General features: G+C 46.2%; 1 protein-coding gene across 1 annotated transcript in view; it reads right to left on the bottom strand.

The window, feature by feature from the left end:
* The window catches only part of CSRNP2 (cysteine and serine rich nuclear protein 2), a 127,309-nt gene extending 105,777 nt beyond the window's left edge, over positions 1–21,532 (bottom strand). Inside the window, exon 1 of the mRNA XM_063952291.1 lies at positions 20,981–21,532. The gene's annotated coding sequence lies outside the window, so the exon portion shown is untranslated. The remainder of the gene's footprint in view (positions 1–20,980) is intronic.
* Positions 21,533–23,225: the final 1,693 nt, after the last annotated feature.

Raw genomic sequence — 23,225 nt, 5'->3', positions numbered from 1 at the left:
CTGCAATGTTGTCAACGGTTTGTAGGTCAAAAGACAAGTACAAGTATGACCGCAAAGAGTGATCTTCTAAAAGTAATAGTGGAGCAAAACAATCCCTCAGACGAGAGACACAGCTGTAATATCATCCAACGCTCTGGCACTACTCTCCCTCCCTACATACAGGGAAACAAATCACGTTCTTATTAGAAAAGAATGACTGCACCTTGCTATATTCATGGATCTATAAAGGTGAAACTACACTGCACCCAGCAGAATGTGGAATACGACTAGCGGGGATATTCAATTTGGCCTGAAGCTGGCGGGTGATGAGTATCGCCGCCGGGAGTTATTTAATTGGCCCCGATAAGCCGGCACGTGCCGCGGCTTATCGGGGGTTTAGCTTCACCTGCCTCCGGCAGGCGAAGCAAAATGCCCGATAGCAGCCCCGTTTTCGGATTATTTCACCCGAAAACACACAGGTTTCACTGATCCTGTGTGTTTACGGATGAAAAAGCACGTTTTACCGGCCGAGCTAATTAAATAGCCCGACCGCAGCACCCATCGATATCTCTTCGGGCCAAACTGAATATCCCCCTTAGCATTCATTGTAAGAATCTCAGAAACGTGTCATGGGGTTGTGCTCTGCAAGAAGCACACAAATAATACTACATGATTGTAATAGTATAGCTGTTCAGCTTTTATTACAACCGCACGCTCAAATATCACCTTCTTCAAGTTTGGGCTGAAGGTTTATTCCCCGAAAAATGTACAACAAGAAAATGCTATCATTTATTCCACATCGAGAGTCTGACTGTTCTACAGGTTTAACATCTGAGGTCTAAGCTCTGCTGGGGCGGGTTGTATCAAGCATCGCATTTCCATGTGATGCATCCCACCACTCACCGCATGCATATGAGCGTTGATTAACACCGTATGAATGAACATTTTAGCAAAGGACAGTTCTCTCGGTAAGAGCTGTCCTTTGCAATGTCAGGAGTTCCGGGTTCAGCACCCAGAAGTCCATCTGTGCACACAACGTATGATGCATATGCCATGGAGATGCTGGGAGGGATCTGATTGGATTCCTCTCTAAGCAGAATGCGAATAGAAGCCCATAGGCTTCTATTGGGTAACAACATAGGGGACAAGCATTCTGGAGCTTGGTGCATATACAGTGTAGTGGCCAAACATCCGAAAAAGGCATTTTCTAAGTTTTTAGACGCATTTTTCATTGATTCATCCTGACCTTGGACAGGAGATACTATTTCTACTCACAGATTGGTAGAAGATAATAAAGTATACAGTTGAATGGCTAACAGTAACCATATTAACGTTCATAATGTCAACATGATTCAAACCATTGCCAAGGACCAGATCGACATTTTCGCACACGTGAAATGTCAACAGTTTCAGGATGCTGACGGGGAGGGTTAGGCACTGGGGGAGAGGGAGAAATACTCACCGGAACGCTGCAGCATCAGAAGTCTGCACCAGAAGTTTCTGTCACATGGCAGCAGGAACCTGGGAGAAAACGCTGGAGCTGCTGCCAGGAGACGGTAAGAAGCCACTAGGCCACCCGCGAGAGTTTGTCAACAGTCCATCGGTGTCTTTATTTTTTGCGTGTCAAGCTGCCGTTTGCTGCTCAACCATGTGGGAATGGGCTGGGAGTGTGATATGGCGTCATAGCCCAGTGCTACTCTCCCAGCAGCGGAGGTCACTGCCCTGCCCCCAAATATGTTAATGAGTGGGGTGAGTTCAGCAGGCAAAAGAGGCCCTGTATACACACAGCTTTAACTTTTGTAACTACTGTATATATAACCCTCACATATATTTTTTTTGCTCTGCTCATGCGCATTTGTTTATGTACTTTGTTAAGGCGCTGCAGAACCCTTGTGGCACCATATAAATAAATAAGATTTTACTCACCGGTAAATCTATTTCTCGTAGTCCGTAGTGGATGCTGGGGACTCCGTAAGGACCATGGGGAATAGCGGCTCCGCAGGAGACTGGGCACAGCTAAGAAAGAATTAGGACTACCTGGTGTGCACTGGCTCCTCCCACTATGACCCTCCTCCAGACTTCAGTAAGGATACTGTGCCCGGAAGAGCTGACACAATAAGGAAAGGATTTTGAATCCCGGGTAAGACTCATACCAGCCACACCAATCACACCGTATAACTCGTGATAATATACCCAGTTAACAGTATGAACACAACAGAGCCTCTCAAAAGATGGCTCAACTATAACCCTTGTAGTGAACAATAACTATATACAAGTATTGCAGACAGTCCGCACTTGGGACGGGCGCCCAGCATCCACTACGGACTACGAGAAATAGATTTACCAGTGAGTAAAATCTTATTTTCTCTGACGTCCTAGTGGATGCTGGGGACTCCGTAAGGACCATGGGGATTATACCAAAGCTCCCAAACGGGCGGGAGAGTGCGGATGACTCTGCAGCACCGAATGAGAGAACCAAGGTCCTCCTCAGCCAGGGTATCAAAGTCGAAGAATTTTGCAAACGTGTTTGCCCCTGACCAAGTAGCAGCTCGGCAAAGTTGTAAAGCCGAGACCCCTCGGGCAGCCGCCCAAGAAGAGCCCACTTTCCTCGTGGAATGGGCTTTTACAGATTTAGGCTGCGGCAGGCCAGCCACAGAATGCGCAAGCTGAATTGTGCTACAAATCCAGCGAACAATAGTCTGCTTTGAAGCAGGAGCACCCATCTTGTTTGGTGCATACAGGATAAATAGCGAGTCAGTCTTCCTGACTCCAGCCGTCCTGGAAACATAAATTTTCAAGGCCCTGACTACGTCCAGTAACTTGGAGTCCTCCAAGTCCCTAGTAGCAGCAGGCACCACGATAGGTTGGTTCAAGTGAAAAGCTGATACCACCTTAGGAAGAAACTGGGGACGAGTCCTCAATTCTGCCCTATCCATATGGAAAATCAAATAGGGGCTTTTACATGACAAAGCCACCAATTCTGACACACGCCTTGCCGAAGCCAAGGCCAAAAGCATGACCACTTTCCACGTGAGATATTTTAAATCCACGGTTTTGAGTGGCTCAAACCAATGTGACTTTAGGAAACCCAACACCACGTTGAGGTCCCACGGTGCCACTGGAGGCACAAAAGGAGGCTGAATATGCAGCACTCCCTTGACAAAAGTCTGAACTTCAGGCAGTGAAGCCAGTTCTTTTTGGAAGAAAAATCGACAGAGCCGAAATCTGGACCTTAATGGAACCCAATTGTAGGCCCATAGTCACCTCTGACTGTAGGAAGTGCAGAAATCGACCTAGCTGAAATTTCTCCTTTGGGGCCTTCCTGGCCTCACAGTACGCAACATATTTCCGCCATATGCGGTGATAATGGTTAGCGTTCACTTCTTTCCTAGCTTTAAATAGCGTAGGGATAACTTCCTCTGGAATTCCCTTTTCCTTCAGGATCCGGCGTTCAACCGCCATGCCGTCCAACGCAGCCGCGGTACGTCTTGGAACAGACAGGCCCCCTGCTGCAGCAGGTCCTGTCTGAGCGGCAGAGGCCATGGGTCCTCTGAGATCATTTCTTGGAGTTCTGGTTACCAAGCTCTTCTTGGCCCACCCGCAACAATGAGTATAGTTCTTACTCCTCTCCTTCTTATTATTCTCATTACCCTGGGTAAGAGAGGCAGAGAAGGGAACACATACACCGACTGGTACACCCACGGTGTTACCAGAGCGTCCACAGCTATCGCCTGAGGGTCCTTGACCTGGCGCAATATCTTTGTAACTTTTAGTTGAGGCGGGACGCCATCATGTCCACCTGTGGCCTTTCCCAACGGTGTACAATCATTTGGAAGACTTCTGGATGAAGTCCCCACTCTCCCGGGTGGAGGTCGTGTCTTCTGAGAAAGTCTGCTTCTCAGTTGTCCACTCCGGGAATGAACACTGCTGACAGTGCTAACACATGATTTTCCGCCCATCGGAGAATCCTTGTGGCTTCTGCCATCGCCATCCTGCTTCTTGTGCCGCCCTGTCGTGTACATGAGCGACCGCCGTGATGTTGTCTGACTGGATCAGCACCGGCCGGTGTTGAAGCAGGGGTCTAGCCTGACTTAGGGCATTGTAAATGGCCCTTAGTTCCAGAATATTTATGTGTAGGTAAGTCTCCTGACTTTTCCATAGCCTTGGAAGTTTCTTCCCTGTGTGACTGCCCCCCAGCCTCGAAGGCTGGCATCCGTGGTCACCAGGACCCAGTCCTGTATGCCGAATCTGCGGCCCCCTAGAAGATGAGCACTCTGCAGCCACCACAACAACGACACCCTGGCCCTTGGAGACAGGGTTATCCGCCGATGCATCTGAAGATGCGACCCGGACCACATGTCCAACAGATCCCACTGGAAAATCCTTGAATGGGACCTGGCGAATGGAATTTCTTCGTAAAAAGCTACCATCCTTCCCAGGGCTCGCGTGCATTGATGCACCGACACCTGTATACGTATTAGGAGGTCTCTGTCTAGAGACGACAACTCCTTGGACTTCTCCTCCGGGAGAAAACCTTTTTATCCTGTTCTGTGTCCAGAACCATACTCAGGAACAGTAGACGCGTCGTAGGAACCAGCTGCGACTTTGGAATATTCAGAATTCCGCCGTGCTGTTGTAGCACTTCCCGAGATAGTGCTACTCCGCCGAACAACTGCTCCCTGGACCTCGCCTTTATAAGGAGTTCGTCCAAGTACGGGATAATTATTTCGGCCATTACCTTGGAAAATACCTCGGTGCCGGGGACAGACCAACAGCAACGTCTGGAATTGGTAATGACAATCCTGTACCACAATTTTGAGGTACTCCTGGTGAAAAGGGTAAATGGGGACATGCAGGTAAGCATCCTTGATGTCCAGTGATACCCTCCAGGCTTGCAATAATCGCCCTGAGCGATTCCATTTCGAACTTGAACCTTCGTATATAAGTGTTCAAGGCTTTCAATTTTAGAATGGGTCTCACCGAACCGTCTGGTTTCGGTACCACAACATTTTGGAATAGTAACCCCGGCCTTGTTGAAGGAGGGGTACCTAGATTTCACCTGCTGGAAGTGCAGCTTGTGAATTGCCGCCAGTACTACCTTTCTCCGAGGGCAGCAGGCAAGGCTGAGGTGAGGTAACGGCGAGGGGGAGTCACCTCGAACTCCAGCCTGTATCCCTGTGATACTATTTGCAGAACCTAGGGATCCACCTGTGGGCAAACCCACTGGTCCCTGAAGTTCCCGAGATGCGCCCCTACCGCACCTGTCTCCATGTGCCTTTTATAGGGAGCATCACCTGTCCACTGCCGGGTTTCTAATACCCTCCTGGCACAATGGACATTGCATTAATTCTGGATGCCAGCCGGCAAATATCCCTCTGTGCATCCTTTATATATAAGACAACGTCTTTAATATGCTCTATGTTAGCAAACTATTTTCCCTGTCTTAGAGTATTAATATTATCTGACAGGGTATCAGACCACGCTGTAGCAGCACTATTTATGCTGAGGCGATTGCAGGTCTCAGTATATAACCTGAGTGTGTATATACAGACTTCAGGATAGTCTCCTGCTTTTTATCAACAGGCTCCTTCAAGGTGGCCGTACCCTAAGACGGCAGTGCCACCTTTTTTGACAAACGTGTGAGCGCCTTATCCACACTAAGGGATATCTCCCAACGTGACCTATCCTCTGGCGGGAAAGGGTACGCCATCAGTAACTTTTTAGAAATTACCAGTTTCTTATTGGGGGAACCCACGCTACTTTACACACTTCATTCATTCATCTGATGGGGGAACAAAACACTGGCTGCTTTTTCTCCCCAAAAATAAAACCCCTTTTATGTGGTACTTGGGTTCATGTCAGAAATGCGTAACACATTTTTTATTGCCGAGATCATGTAACGGATGTTCCTAGTGGATTGTGTATATGTCTCAATCTCGTCGACACTGGAGTCAGACTCCGTGTCGACATCTGTGTCTGCCATCTGAGGTAACGGGCGCTTTTTTGAGCCCCTGATGGCTTTTGAGACGCCTGGGCAGGCGCGGGCTGAGAAGCCGGCTATCCCACAGCTGTTTTACGTCATCCAGCCTTGTAAGGAGTTGATATTGTCGTTTAATACCTTCCACCTATCCATCCACTCTGGTGTCGGCCCCACAGGGGACGACATCCCATTTATCGGCCTCTGCTCCACCTCCACGTAACCTTCCTCATCCCACATGTCGACACAGCCGTACCGACACACACACAGGGAATGCTCTGACTGAGGACAGGACCCCACAAAGTCCTTTGGGGAGACAGAAAGAGAGTATGCCAGCACACACCAGAGCGCTATATAATGCAGGGAATAACACTATAACTGAGTGATTTTTCCCCCAATAGCTGCTTGTATAAACAATATTGCACCTAAATTTAGTGCCCCCTCTCTTTTTAACCCTTTGAGCCTGAAAACTACAGGGGAGAGCCTGGGGAGCTGTCTTCCAGCTACACTGTGAAGAGAAAATGGCGCCAGTGTGTTAAGGGAGATAGCTCCGCCCCTTTTTTTGCTGACTTTTCTCCCGCTTTTTTATGGATTCTGGCAGGGGTATTTATCACATATATAGCCTCTGGGGCTATATATTGTGATATATTTGCCAGCCAAGGTGTATTTATTGCTTCTCAGGGCGCCCCCCCCCCCCCCCAGCGCCCTGCACCCTCAGTGACCGGAGTGTGAAGTGTGTATGAGGAGCAATGGCGCACAGCTGCAGTGCTGTGCGCTACCTTGGTGAAGACTGATGTCTTCTGCCGCCGATTTTCCGGATTTCTTCTTGCTTCTGGCTCTGTAAGGGGGCCGGCGGCGCGGCTCCGGGACCGAACACCAATGGCCGGTTCCATGCGGTCGATCCCTCTGGAGCTAATGGTGTTCAGTAGCCTAAGAAGCCCAAGCTACCACCAGTTAGGTAGGTTCGCTTCTTCTCCCCTTAGTCCCTCGCTGCAGTGAGTCTGTTGCCAGCAGATCTCACTGTAAAATAAAAAACCTAACATATACTTTCTTTCTAGGAGCTCAGGAGAGCCCCTAGTGTGCATCCAGCTCGGCCGGGCACAGGATTCTAACTGAAGTCTGGAGGAGGGTCATAGTGGGAGGAGCCAGTGCACACCAGGTAGTCCTAATTCTTTCTTAGCTGTGCCCAGTCTCCTGCGGAGCCGCTATTCCCCATGGTCCTTACGGAGTCCCCAGCATCCACTAGGACGTCAGAGAAACCAGTTAATAGCCAGAGCAACCAACATGTGCAGCACGGACAGCAGCTAGAAGGGCTGAACAGTCAGTTTAGACACACGTCTGGTAGCCCCCAGGTTCATTTTGACGGTGAGCTGATCCACTGTAGTGTGTCGGTCGGTCTCACACACCTTTGTAGCCAACATTCACCACTCACATCAATGGCATGTGGTGCTCTGCAGTCTCCACGTCGGTTATTCGCAATGGTGCCATTTGTCCAGTCACGATACACCTTCACCACAGCGGAACGGCAACAGTACACAAACTGCGCTGTTTCAGAAATACTGCAACCCCCTGGCCCGAAAGCTGATAATCATCTCTTTTTGTAACTCAGATTTTAAAAAAAGCCCTTTTTACCCATAACAGCAACAAGTGATATGTGTGCACATCTTTTATACCCACCAAGCCAGCGCACGACATGTTGTACTTCATGGGCTACACACTGCCGACGTCAAATGTAGGAGGTGGTCATAATAATGTAACTCGACCGTGTATATATACACACAGTATATACTGTATATATAGAGTACTGTGCAAGTTTTAGTTATTTAGTGGTGCATTAATAGGTGCCAGGATTCTTGGTCATCCTTTGTTTGCCACTATATAGTTTAATAGTAATCACCGCTTTATCAATAGAAAGCTGAACGTTCTCTGCAAATTTATGTCCGAGTATTTATTATTAAGTTACGTTTTGTTAGATGACACACACCTTTAGGAGGCTCTGCACACTGAAAAGCCTCATGGTGTGATTGGAAAAAATACCCTTATGAATGGGCAACATTGGTAAAAGATCAATTAGAATGTAAGCTCTCACGAGCAGGGCCCTCTTCCCTCATGTGCTTACCCTTTTCTTACTTTAATAATCTTCAGCTGTACCACATCCAGCAGTCTTCTGCCACCTGATACTTATTCCAGTGTCATCTGCTGATGTAACTATGTTTATTTACCCTGTACTTGTCCTATATTGTCGTCAACTGTAAGTTGCTGTTTTCCTGTTTGATTATTTGTTTATGTACTCTGTAATTGGGCGCTGCGGAACCCTTGTGGACCCATATAAATAAAGGATAATAATAATAATTAATAAGAGTATCCTTTGAAACAGTAACTTAAATTGACATCCGAACACAGAAAGCTAAAACATACCTATCCTTTAAAAATGCTAAAATGACCAAAGGATATTGCATTGATCCAATGTCAAACATCGGTCATTCATTTTCTTAATGACGAGTTACACTGTCAGTCTAGTTGGTTTTGATACACTATTTTATACTAAATAGATGTCAGATACGGGTGTGGTTCATAGTGGTCGACCACACTTAGGTTGACAGTCACTACGTCGGCCACTATTGGTCGACAGTGACTAAGTAGACACTTAAAATAGGTCGACACAAGCATTAGGTCAACATGAGTTTTTGTAATTTATTCGGGTGTGCTCCGGGCAAGGTGGATCGCGCTAGTTACCGTTCCCAATCGTAGTCCACATGGATCGTAAAGTATGAAAAAGTTAAAAAAAAAATGAAAAAAATATTGTGAAAAACTAATTGTCGACCTTTTGTCATTTCGACCTAGTACATGTCAACCAATAGGTCGACAGTCATTAGGTCGACCACTAAGTGTGGTTGACCTAGAGACCGGATACTATCAGATACAACTCTGCTTTCCTATCATCCACATTACTAATTTCGTAGCAGGACTGTAATGAGCCCGCAGCCAGCCCTATGATGTTACAAAGAGGGGGACAGGACCAGGAAGCGGGGCGTCAGGCACATCCCAAGCGGCTCTCCAGGTTACCTTAATATGCACCATGCATGCCAAATACAGGTGCCACCAGGGCTGCCCAATATGTCCTATATATGGGAAAGTGGCAATGCTCACACAACCGTAATTATGGCCCTGTACCCCACTCCAAATTTCCATAAATTCAACTTGAACCCATGCATCCCTTTTACTATTGGTGTGAGAAGAATTCTGTTGCCCAACCCTAATCCCCCCCCCCCCCAGGTGCTGTCAAAACCTAAACCCCCTGCCCTAACCCGCCCACTATACTTAAAGTCGGCATGCCAGTGTCAGTCTCCTGACTATCGGGATTCCGGCATCGGCATTCCGACAGCTGTCAGGACTCTGGCATCGGCATTCTGCATCCCCTTTAACCACTTGCCTGGCATGGTTGCACCAGATGCGACCGCACCAGCAAGTGCTTTATCTGATCTGGTCGGACAGGATGCGACCCGTCAGATAAACAGTGTAATTCCCTCTTCTTTCACTCTCAGAGGGACTGGAAGGTCCCTCTGCCTTCCCGCACCCTCCCCCAGTGTTTGCCATGCTGCCGATCATTGCTGATCAGTCAGCTCAGCAGGACCCCCGAACCCGGCGAATGCAGACAATAACAGCCACTGGGGAAGTGTTAAGCAACCCCATACACTCCACCCCCTGTGTACCTGGCAGCTGAAACCCGCTGTTAAAATGCAAGTCGCAATGGTGGCGATGTTTTCAATGTTCCCGAACGATGTTACGGTGCTTGGGGAAAGGGATGGGGGGGGAGGAACTATTTTTTGGCATATAGAAAAAAAAATATAGAGATTTATTTATTTATTTATTTATTTATTTATTTACACTGAAATAATTTTGGATAAGGTTAAAAACATGTTCTTCACATAATTCACTCAAACCCCCCCAACAATTTCTGGGCGTTTTTTTAGTTAAAAAAAAAAAATAAAATATCAGTTAAAAGGAGCCCATTTTTCTGCAAGTTCCTTTTCTATTACTTAGACTTATAAACATAGTGAGTGCAGAGCTTTTGTGATTATATATATATATATATATATATATATATATATATATATATATATATAATTTTTTTTATTATTATTTTTTTTCTAGATTACAACTATACATCTATAATTTTAATAAAATCTTAAGACACTCATTTCACAACAATGAAAAAGAATGACTTACAACTATCATGCAATGTGCATCAGTCATTAGACAACTACAATCATGAAGATAAGTAGGTGTCAGGGACACAGAAGAACCACAGCCCTGAAACTCCCTAGGAATTACTCTGTTATTACAAATAAACTGAATACACACACACACACACACACACACACACACACACACACACACACACACACACACACACACACACACAAAACACTCATCCGTAAAGCAAATGAGACCGTGTATTGTGGGATATATAGTATGTTCTGTATGTCTGTTCCAGCTTCCTTCATTCGGTGTGCGTTTAACATCCCGCCCGTCGCAACATAGAGGCCGGAGTCCACGACACCCATAGAGGGAGAATAGGGGTATGGGTTGTTAGGTAGACACTCATTAGGTCGACCACTGAAGGTCAACATTGCCATTAGGTCGACATGTACTAAGTTGACAGGTCAAAAGGTCGACCTGAGGTTTTTGGTGTCGTTTTCTCCGTACAGTGACGGGGAACCCATATTAGTGCACCGCTTCGCTTGCCATGCTTCGGGCAAGGTGCTTTGCTGCACTCGGCACAGGTTACCATTCCAATCATAGTCCACATGGATCGTTAAGTATGAAAAAATCCCAAAAACCCGGAGAATAGAACCTGCCCGCAAGGGGCCTCAATGCACTCGTCCCGCTGCCGGCATTGTGGCGAATGGGATGCCTCTGTCGGTATAGTGACAGCCGGCATCCCGTACTCTGGGATCCCATACAGATTAATTTACTCTGCCCACAATGGGCCTGATTCATGTTTGTAATTAAAGCAAATTATCAAGCATGTGGGCAAAACCATGTGCAGAGAGATTTAGATTTGGCATATATTTTTTCTGTGCATGGTAAATACGGGCTGTTTTACTTTTACACTGCAATTTAGATTTCAGTTTGAACACACCCCACCCAAATCTAACTCTCTCTGCACATGTTGCACATGTTATATCTGCCCCACCTGCAGGGCAACATGGTTTTGCCCCGTTGATGGATAATTTGCTTTACTCCTTTCAGACATGTGATCCAGGAATTTGCCAGGTATATCAGCCGTCAAATTCCTCGGTCTCTGCTCTATGACCCTGGTCGGGAGAAGGGTCAGGGGACCCGGGGCTTACTCTCGGGTTACATCCTTTCACACGTGCAGAAATCCTGGGTTGATGCACGTTCACGAGCATAAACCCGGGATCTAGCCGTATGTCTGAAAGGTGTATAACATGAATCAGGTCCAATATAATTTTTATTGCATTTTACAAGCCCTACATAAGACGCAATCATGGACACATCTGCAGAAAGATGGAAAGCAAGTTGTAGTAGACACCTATTATCAACTCTAGATATTGAGATAATCACAAATAATTGAAAAATCTCAAATAGCTGGAAAAATAGTATTTATTAAAGGTAATCCTCAAACTGGCATGTACTTGGTACCCTAACTGGGGCTCTGCATGCTTTGACGGTGAAAAGAACACCCCCAAAAAAAAAAATGACAAAAATGTTGTGTCAACCTTTTCTGTGTCAACCATTTGTCATGTTGGCCTTTTCCACTGTCGCCCTATTGCCCCTGTTGACCAATAATTGTCAAACTAATGACTGTCAACCTAATTTGGGTCGACCCTGTGATCCATACCCCATTTTACCTACACTGTTGCACGTTTCAGTTACTTATTTAATAAAATGGTGCTATGTGCCAAAAAGTGCTCAGTCCACAACAGCCAGATATTGTTTTCATATTCTAAAAATGACTGGTTGCTATGGGTACACAGCACATCTACTCACAGAGCAATGCTTGCCGCAGACATAAGCAAATAGGTGATCGGATACAAAACTGAATGAAAGATAGGCCTACATCCTTTTGGTATTTGGCTTTTTGAAGGTAAAATATAGGGTAATGGATCAATGGGTCGACCTGGATTAGGTCGAGAGCCAATAGGTTGACCACTATTGGTCGGATAGGAAAAAGGTTGACACTGGACAGATCGACACAAAATGGTCGACATGAGATTTTTGAATGTTTTCGTGTCGTTTTTTGTGCAACACGACCAGGAGCCCCAATTCGTGTACCACGCCCCCTTGCATGGCTCGCTTCACTCGTTACTATTCCCAATCGTAGTTCATGAGGATGGTAAAGTATAAAAAAGGTAAAAATAAAAAATATTGTCAAAAAGCCATGTCAACCAATAGTGGTCGACCTACCAATTAGATACCAAAATATAGTAGATACATGTTGCAATACTGTGTTAATGTAATAGCCTTAAAAAGACCCATTTCAGAGATGACAAATTCTCTAATAAAAACAAAACAAAACAAAAACACAGTCCAGAAACAATTGACTCATTTTGTCAATGTGTGTAAACCAGATGTTTATTGTAATGGGGTTTTAGACTCTAAGGGGGCAATTCAAATGCTCTGTGAGCCCCCTGCTTAGCATCAATGAGTGTAATACAGCCTCCGGAGGTGCGAGAAGAAAAATGTGTGAAAAAGTCCCCCAGTTTTCAGTGGTGATCACCAATCAGCTGTACTGTATATGCATGATGTACCAGGCCAAACTAGGACACAAAAGAGGCAGCAGTAGAGCAGGTAGAACAGAGGGGTGGGGTTTCAGGAGAGATAAGGTTGCGCTTAGGGGAAAGATGGAGCAACAAGCTAATGTTAGTAAATGGCAAAAGGTGCTGCGGTAAAGCCTGGAGAAGGAGCACAAATTGGGAAGATTCAAATAGGAGCGATATCTGTGCTGTAACCCAACGCAAACATGGAATGATTAATTAGCAATAAAGATCAGACATTCTCATGCAACTCAATTGAAAGGCTCATCTGGCAGGTTAAGCCCTGCATTGTGTGAGCTGTGTGAAGTACCATTTTCATAGCAGTCGGAGTGTAAAATGTAGCCATAAGTAGAACAGCCTGGAGAGAGAGAGAGAGAGAGAGAGAGAGAGAGAGAGAGAGAGAGAGAGAGAGAGAGAGAGAGAGTGTGTGTGGTTTGTTTGGACAATGGTTATTAATCAAAACTTTTACAATCTGCATTTATAATACAGGAAGCAAATCGTTCTAAGTAACTTTTGTTCTTATACATTAATCTATTTATGTGGTCTTTTTTTTGGATGAGAATCCTGCAGTGAGGTCTTGAGTTTCAGCATGCAAATCAATTCTAACAAATGTAGCAACTGAATGGATTTTTCACAGCTCACTCCTAAATGAATCACGCCCAGCGAGAGAAGGAAAGGAAAAGAGGGGGAATAAGGTAAGCCTAAAATAAGGTAAGTCTAGAAGCTGAAGCAAGCACTGCAAGCAACATTGGGATGGCTGTAAACAGAGGAGCAACTTGGGGAATCCGCTACATGGTACCGCTCTATGCCCACTTGTACTCAAAACAGTTATCGATTGAAAACCAATGTGATTCACAGGTGACACTTCTATCCATCACATATTTTCGAGAAATGAGGCAAACATTGCATAGCGTCTGCCCCAAATCCTACATTTTTCTAAATTTAGAAAGAATGGATTATTAGGTTAGCCAATGAACAAGCCCCAGATCTGTGCAATTTGATCCTCCGCATTACTCACGCATCAGATTTTCTGTCCCTTGCGAACAAGTGCAACATGTGTGCTCAGACACCGTAAAATGTTAGTTGCCAATTTGAGTAAATTGCATTATTTATTGGGTATTATAATACCACACATGATACAATGGTACTTCAATAATATCATATATTGTGGTAAACAAGTGACCCATAACACCCATCACTGTATATTAGTCAAAGACCTAAAGTTCTGTATGGCACCTAGACAACCAGATCATTGTAATCTGGTCAACAACATGTGTGATCAAACACTGTGACTCACTGTATGTGGGCAGCCTTAATGTACCTCTGCCAACGCTCTTATAATCCAGTTTTAAGATTCTCTAGTCAACACAGGGCCTGATTTAGAGGTGGCTGCAAACCCAATTTTCTCGCAGTTCAGCAATGATTGGTGGTCTATTCATTTGTCTAACAAGTCCATTTACTAAGCAGTGATAAAAGTGGAGAAGTGAGCCACCAATCAGCTGCTCTGTATACTTTTGTAATATGCAAATTATAAATGTTACATCAATGCTGATTGGTTGCCAGTGGCAACATCTCCACTGGCTCACTTCTTTACTTTTATCTCTGTTTAGTACATTTCCCCTCAGTCTCACTGCGCTGCAACGATGGCTGCGGAGAGCATTTATTCAAGTGACTGATGGTCATGGACTGTTTGGGAGAGGTGAAGGGGAGGTGGCAGTAAAAACGCAAGTGTCCCCCCAACCATGTTGGAGGCATGTTACTGCTTGCGACTGTGATCCTGTACGCAGTAAAAATTAATTTCCCTTCCTGCGGGATACACCGATAATCGGTGTTTGCCTGATGTGTCTCCGAACGTTGATTCTTTGCACGCAAGCAGCAGACGACAAATGCAGATTATGGACGTCTCTATACAACTCCCAGTGGCTGCGACATTAGCCTATTTTTGCACAGACGCTACGTGTAAACTCACAGCTGTGAATGCCTTTGCGGTCATCTCTGATCCCAGGCCCAAATACACTTATTTTTCACATTATTTGCAGTTCACTTTGTTTCATACTAATTTAAGTACCAAAGATTACTGATGTTTGTGCGTGCATGTGTGCGTAGCGTACAAGGGAGGTGAAAGCCTCCCACTCGAATTCTTTACAAAGCTATGCACAGATTGCAGGATAGCTTATCTTTCTTCACACCTGACTGGATCACAGGAACAGTAACTAAATCCTCATTTTACTGAGCAGGAAGCCATTGGATCGAAACGTCTCAAAGGTGATGAAATACTACCAAGAAGAGGACTGTATTAAAGGGTTAACAACTCTCTAGGGCAGTGATTCTCAGACAGTAAATAAGTTCCTGTCAGAGTAAGGCTGAATGTTCACCCAGTTGCAGATATGATTTAAAAAAAATTGTATTACAAATAGATTGAAATTGAGAAATCTTGAAACAATAAAACCAGTGCATTTATTTTTTAGAACAGAAATTTAGTCATTTCCACTTTTTGCTATATTAACAAATGTGCAGTGCATCAGTCAATAGACTAGGGTAAGTTCTGCTTCTTATATACTCAGATTGCACAAAAGTTAGTTATTTGCTCTATATCCTATATAATAAAAGCTAATGCTGCTCCTCACCTCCATGTTGCGCCGGCGGCCACTAGGTGGCACCCGAAAGCGCAATTAGCATTTGCATCCTAATATAAAAAGAAAAGAAAAAAAAAAGTAAATACACGATTTAAGTTTACCTCACAGCACTGAGGTCATGGGTTTGATTCCCACCACGGCCCTGTGTGGCGTTTGTATATTTTCCCTGTGCTTGCATGGGTTTCCTCCTGGGGATAGGTTTCCTCCCATAATCCAAAAAATACACAGGTAGGTTAATTGGTTCCCAACAAGAAATTAATGTCATGGCAGTTTTCGGATTGTGCACCTACCTTCAACTGTGATCATGTATGTACATGGCCCCAGCCAATTTGTATGACCGTAGTCTCACTCAAGGAATAGCTATTCCTCATTATTGCATCAATGCTGTGTATGTGTACACAGTTGCCAAGGACTGTGCGATGGCTTCGGTGGGCATCTATATCCTTTTCTGGGTGGCAGTTTCACTTGCAATGTTTTGCAAATCCATAGCCTGGAAAAATCGCAGCTGTGTAGGGAACTGCATGCAAAGATGAATTAGGTCTATCGATTGTAAACTCTGCTGGGGCAGAGACTCTGTAAAAGTACTGCAGAATACATGTGTGCTACAGAAATAATGTCCGCCATGCACGCCCCATCCTTATTACTTTTTAAAACGATTTCAATGAAAATATATGGTGGGATTAGAATTAGGTCAAATAACTTTGAGGAATGAGATTTTCAGTAGAGATGTATATTGGGCTATAGTTAAACCTCCTGGTCGCACTTCATAATAAACCCATCAAATGGGCACCATGCAGCCAGCCCCCCCCCTCCTCACAAATTAATTTTTCAAATCGCTGACACAATGGTGGTCATTCCGAGTTGATCGCTCGCTAGCAGTTTTTAGCAGCTGTGCAAACGCTAAGCCGCCGCCCACTGGGAGTGTATTTTAGCTTAGCAGAAGTGTGAACGAAGGGATCGAAGAGCGGCTAAAAAATATTTTTGTGCAGTTTCAGAGTAGCTTCAGACCTACTCAGCGCTTGCTATCACTTCAGACTATTCAGTTCCTGATTTGACGTCACAAACACGCCCTGCGTTCGCCCAGCCACGCCTGCGTTTTTTCCTGGCACGCCTGCGTTTTTCCAAACACTCCCTGAAAACGGTCAGTTGACACCCAGAAACGCCCTCTTTCTGTCAATCACTCTGCGGCTGCCAGTGCGACTGAAAAGCATCGCTAGACCCTGTGTAAAACTACATAGTTCGTTGTAATAGTACGCCGCGCGTGTGCATTGCACCGCATGCGCAGAAGTGCCTTTTTTTTTCCTCATCGCTGCACAGCGAACTAATGCAGCTAGCGATCAACTCGGAATGACCCCCCATATCCCCTTGGCTGAGAACAAAGCTGCTAATGAGGAAAGACCACATTAAGTAATCCCACACTGGACCTATGGGCAACCTACAGAGGGAGGAGTTTGGACAATATTAAGCCTCCTAAGAAAGAAGAGCCTGACATCTGTGGACATTGTAGATGGAGACAGTGAAGGGGTTCTGGGCTGGGAGGAGGAGTCTGCTGCACATTGTTGAAGTGCAGTTGGGCCTATCCCACAGTGAATGCTTCTTTATAGAGAGGTCTATTCATGACACGGTGAAAAGCGTGGAAAAATGTGCTAGTGGAGAAGTTGCCCATGGCAACCAATCAGCTTTTAAGTAACATTTGTCAAATGCTTTCTGTAAAATGATACGTACCAGCTGATTTGTTGCCATGGGCAACTTCTCCACTGTTTTCACTGCTTCATGAATAGACCCTATAGTCTGTGTGCACTATGCTAGGGATTACATCATGCAGATTTATCCAGTTTCTACACATGTATTTATTCCCATGTTCTTCATCCCTCTCCGGTTACATACTGAATCCTCGCCTGGAGTTTGACCCTCTTTGTATTTTGTGAAATTAATTTGTACAAACAAAATACAAACAAAAAAAGTTATCACAGAATAAAAGTCAAATCAGGTCTGGAAAAAGCCCAGTCTTAATGGCAACTAAAAACACGAGGTGGCCACCCCCCCAAATATTCTGTCATCTTTACCCTTCTGCGCGGTGGAGGTGGACTCTGGAAGACTGTGCTATGTCTGCAAATTCTAGTATTCATGCTATTAGCACAGTCAGAGCTGTAACGCATGGAGAAATCTGTGACCTGAGGCGCGAGAGAGACTCAGACAATGGTATATCCAGTTCACAATAATGAGCACAGTCTTGAAGCAGTAACGCCAGAAACTATTTTTGAGAGGTCCATTGGGGTGGTGGAATAATATGGCGCCAGACAAGCTGGTGGCTTTGGCTTTTTGGAGTGGCTGGACATACAGGCCTGAGTGTTATGATTTTATAGGGTGTATGAAGGGGTGTGGGCAGACATGTAAAGCTAAGTATACACTATACATTTCTTTTTGGTTGAACTGACAAACAATACATTTTTTATGCCACTGGAAGGGGACGGTATCTGAGCAATACATTAAGTGATTTTTTATTTTTAAGGTTGCAGATTATCAGCAAAATCGCACTGAATTTTCATATGTCCGTCCGCAAGGATCACAATAAACCATAGGAAATGTGGCATATTATCAATACTGCGCACACACTGCACGATTTCGGGCCCGTTATCTGCCATGAAGGCCGACCGATTGGATAATCGAAACAGAGCGTTTCTGGGTGCGTTTTTGTTTTATCTGCGTTTGGCCAAAATGCCCATGCCTACATGCTACACACAAAAAAACAGATCACCTGATTATTGGCAAACTGACTAAATATTTGCATATAGGGGGTAATTCAGATCTGATCGCTGCTGTGCGTTTTCGCACACCGGGCAATCAGGTCCAAACTGCGCATTCACCACAATGCGCAGGTGCGTCAGACAGCTACAACGGGCACTGTCGGTCAGCGACGGGATGGTGCGAAGGATCCATTTGCACGGGTGTACGCAAGGTGATTGACAGGAAGAGGCCGTTTGTGGGTAGCAACTGACCGTTTACAGGGAGTGTCCAGAAAAACGCAGATGTCTCCAAGCGTTTTGAGTGAGGGTGTCTGACGTCAGCTCCGGCCCCGATCAGCAGGAATCAATCGCACTGGAAGAGTAAGTCCTGGGCTGCGCAGAGACTGCACACACTGATTTTTAGCAGCTCTGATAACACATAGGAACGCACACTTGTACAGCGAAAATACACTCCCCCTGTAGGCGGTGACTATCTGATCGCAGCCAGCAAAAAACACAGCCCAGCGATCAGATCTGAATTACCCCCATAGTGTACCTAACTTAATGCTGTTGAGAGGTGGGGATGGGGTGCACACAGGCCTGTGCGTTACGCTGTTTCTGGAAGAAGAGGAGGAGACGCACTGTGGCCATCTCCAAGCCAGTGCGTGCAGGGATATACAATCCATTGGGTAACCATTTTGTGTTGACACAGCTGTAGCGTAATTACTGCCAATGTACATATCCCCCTCCCAAGACTGTGCATTATTTGCGTATAAAATATTAAACAATATAATGACAGAGCACATAGCAAAATATCCATTTACTGCAAATATACTCTTAAACCACATGTATGTAAGAATACAGAGAAGAAAATGAAGGGCTTCTAGCACAAAACATATGCTGTGTGTTGCAAGACATTACATGGTGACAATGAAAATGTCCTCTCGCATCCTATACCGTACATTTAAGCCTTGGCGAGCATCCCAGAAATATTGTAAATTCCACAGTAATATGATTTAAGACCACATTTTATAAGGGCCACTGGTCATGCATAAACTGGTAACAATTGCTGTAATGAATACTGAAGGAGACAAGGAGGGGTGATTTAAATAGACCAAAAGTACTGTAACACATTAACATAAGATTACAGCAAGGTTCAGTTCAGAACCTAAATTCGGGTACAGAGAGATTTATACAAATCCTTTTAAAAAACTGCTTTATGTGTGGGCCAAGAATGAAACCGTTTTGCAACAGATACACAGTACTAGGCCTCCAGCCCTTACAAAGCAAAAAAATCCTTCCTATAACAGTAAATGTTCGGGGACAAGAACAGATCTTTTCATTCGTGTATTTCCTACTCAAGGGCAACAAAAAAGGTTTATATGCTCGATAGAAATGGTTTAAAAATTATTTTTTCCTAAAATAAATAGAAATACATATATTTGTTTCGATCCAAAACCACACCTTACGCATGAACAGCAATTCTTACACCACAGTAAGCAGGAATGGATGGTGAAAGCTCATTTTCAGACACATCCAGAAATTCAATACTATACAGCACAAAGGTTAACATAAAAAAAAAAAACCAGACTGCACGCCATGCCGAATGCTTATTTATACCGTGGCTTTGTGGATTACAGAGGGAGCAACTCGCATATTTTCATGCACAAGGAAAATAGCTTGGGAATATGCGTGATCTTCTACTCACGTCATTTTCACATAAAGACATTAATTTAAACCTCCTTAAAGCATCATAAAACGAGAATGGATTCGTCTCACTCCCATACAGCAGGTAATTATATAGGAAGCAGATACTAAGTCATTAACTGTGTCAACAATAAAAAGGAGTTTTAGACATTTGTAGGAATCTTCAGTGCCTCCCCCCTCCCCCAGCATCCTGTACGTCACTGACAGTTCAACAATTAAACATTACCCCTAGTGATCCAGGTCAGAGTGTCAGTGATAATCCTGAGAGGTGGTTCCACATTCCCTGGCCACAGCCTGTAATGGAGCTCTTTACACTGGACAACTATGCAAAGAAGAAGTAGGGGGGTGAATCTGTACTTACACCGGAGGAGCAGGTAGTAGCAACCCCTCAGGGAAATATCATCCTAATTAATTGATTTAAAAAAAATGCCACTGCAGCTCCCCTTATTGTGATGTTACACCCCAATCCTTAAAAGCCAGTATAGACAGGGACACTCAAGAAGTTCTGCAGCAACTTACTCAAACCCCTTTGTACAGTGGATGGTTGTGCACAGGGCTTAAAGTGGTCCTGGTGAGGTGGTGGAACTCATGGAGGAGGACCATGGAGGCACCAGGACCTGAGGAAGGAGTAGGTGGCTGCAGTTCATCAGTAACACTAGAGCCGCCTGTATCATCGATTGACGCAGATGATGGGGTGGGCTTTTCTGTTGGAATTACTGTGCAGGGCAATGGAGATGGTGGAACTAGTTTCCCCTACCATTACAGGTGGTGGAACTCAGTTCCACCTCGTTCCCCCCCACTTTAACCCCTGGTTGTGCAGAATAGCAGGTCTATGTCTCCAGTAACAAGGCTGCCTCTGGCTGAGCTCTCGGGTATATAGGAGCAGCATACTACACACTGAATTACAACATTCAAATGTCCCATAGTCATGCAGCAGCGGCACAGCGTGTGCCCATCGCACAGGAAGCAGGGAGAGGTGCAGGATTAAAGGGCTGGCTGCACACAGAGGGTATAAGAATGCGATGTCCCCTGCTAGATCACTGACCTCCCCAGCACACACACACACACACACACACTGCCCTCCGCCTGGGGCACTGACACTGCCAGGAACACTATGGGAGAGGAGGCAGCGGGCACTGGCAGCCCCATCTCCCCGGGCACAATACCTACTATGTACAAAGGCGTGCTCTCTCGTGCGGCGCTGCCCGGTAATCACCAAACTGCCCGGCGATCCGGCTCTTCTGCTGCCTCCTGTCTGAAGGGAGAGTCCTGGTGGAGCCGGCGGAGGATGTCTCAGCTGCTGGGGGTGACGATCCGGGCTGAGCGGAGGGTGTGGGGAAGCGCAGAGCAGATAGGTAATGGAGCTGCCTGTGAGGCGGATGGCTGGGGCATTGGGAGGCGAGACTGGGGCAGTCACTGGCACGGCTGGGGCAGGCAGGATGGCAGGGCAGAGGGAGACGCAGATTGCCGGAATCTCATGTCCCCGTCGCGCTCAGGCTCAGCAGCAGCAGCTCCGCGTCTTCGCTCTGTCACAAAGCAAAGGGGCAGGGGCTAGTTCCCCTTCACTACAGGGTTGGTTCTATATCGGAGTGGGAGAAGGGACCTTCTGGCGTACCTAGGGGAGGAGACCCGTCACCAGGGGGAGGAGCTACGGCCGAACAAGGTACAAGAAAAGTACGCTCGCCACGCTTCGGGCACGGTGGCTCGCTTCGCTCGCCACCTAATTACTAAAGGTAATAGTTGGTGGTGTGGATACTAGAGCAACTGTACCGCTGGCGTAGCTCCTCCCCCTAACGGAAAAGGTTCCTTAGGCCACTTGGATCTAGCCTCAACCTTCACTAAAGCCTGCCTCCTGACATCAGCGGTCATGTGACTGCAGCAGTCACGTGGTGCACGGTGCAGGGCTAGCTGCTGTGCGGCGCTCTACGTGTCCGGCTGCTGCTGAGTGTGGCTGGCAGTGGCCCTACAGGGAGCAGCCAGGTGTAATGTATGCGGCCACTGAGCTGCTGTGTGCAGCAGAGGACCTGGCCGAGAGAAGCGAGATTCGGTAAAAACCGGAACGCCGGACCGGATCAGCACCCTGCAGCGACCGCTGCCGCGCTGGAGCTGTGTAAGCGCTTCCCCGCCAGGGGGACGTGTCCGCGGTGAGGGAGAGATGTCTGCAGGCTCCCTGCTCGAAGCTGCTGCTGCTTCTCCCGCACTGCTAGGAGGCTGTTAGCAGTGGCGCTGTCTGTGCGCTGCTGTCACACAGGGAAACGCTGTGCAGGGCTGACAGCCTCCTACCTTACCCGCTGATACTACACTCGGACAGAGGGAGGGAGGGGGAGAATGGAGATAGTTGCTGGTGCTGCAGCTCATCTATTTCAAACACTGGCTGCATAGGGAGGGGAATTTTTTTTTTTTAATGCAGTAAAATATAAATAAATAATGACCATTTGCACACTGTTTTTGTTGGGAGGGTAGGGGGTGTCACCACGCTACCATTGTAAAAAATGTAATTAAAACTAGTATTTATGAGCAGTGCCGGAGAGGCGGGTATTAATTACCATATCCCAGGCTGTTGGAGGGGCCCGACAGGGAAGTCCGCCTCCCCCTTCCCAAATATACTTACCTCTAGCGGTGCTGGGCGGCGCCATCTTCCCAGTGACAACATCAGGAAGATGGCCGCCGCACATTGAAAGCAAAGACTGGCACTGTGTCAGAGTCTTTGCTCTGTAGTGCACATGCGCAATGTTCCCAGATGTCACTGGGAAGATGGCGCCGCCGGCCGAAGAGGAGGGACCCGCTTCCGATCAAACAGCCTGGCCCAGTTAAATAAATTGCGCACGACTAATGCTTTAATCAATTATTTCTTTCAGGGGTGTAGACAACCCCAATTTAGTCCACACCCCGTTACATTACTGGGACTCAGCATGGCTCTCCACGCCCCTGACCGCACGCTCTATTGTGGGGTGGGGGGCCGTTATACCCATTCCGGTTGGTAGAATTGGGTGCAAAACACCCAAACTTAGATGTTCAGTGTGCCGGAATAGGACCACCTTAGATATCAGTTCCAGGTGCCGGAATGGGGTGCAGACCATCTTAGATAACTGTTCCGGGTGCCGGAACGGGGTGCAGACCACATTAGATAGCCGTTCCAGGCGCTGGAATGGTGTGCAGAACACCTTGACAACCTTAGATAGCCATTCTGGGAGATGGAATGGAATGCAGGCCACCTTAGAAAGTCGTTTCTAGTGCCGGAATAGGATGCAGACCACCTTAGATACCTGTTCCGGGTGCCGGAATGGTGTGCATAATACCCATATAACCTTAGATAGTTGTTCCGGGTGCCGGAATAGGACGCAGACCACCTAAGATATCCGATCCGGGTTCCGGAACAGGGTGCAGACCACTTTAGACAACTATTGTGAGTGCC

Source organism: Pseudophryne corroboree, chromosome 2, assembly GCF_028390025.1.
Source record: "Pseudophryne corroboree isolate aPseCor3 chromosome 2, aPseCor3.hap2, whole genome shotgun sequence".
Lineage (NCBI taxonomy): Eukaryota > Metazoa > Chordata > Amphibia > Anura > Myobatrachidae > Pseudophryne > Pseudophryne corroboree.
This window is presented reverse-complemented; position numbering and strand designations above follow the sequence as displayed.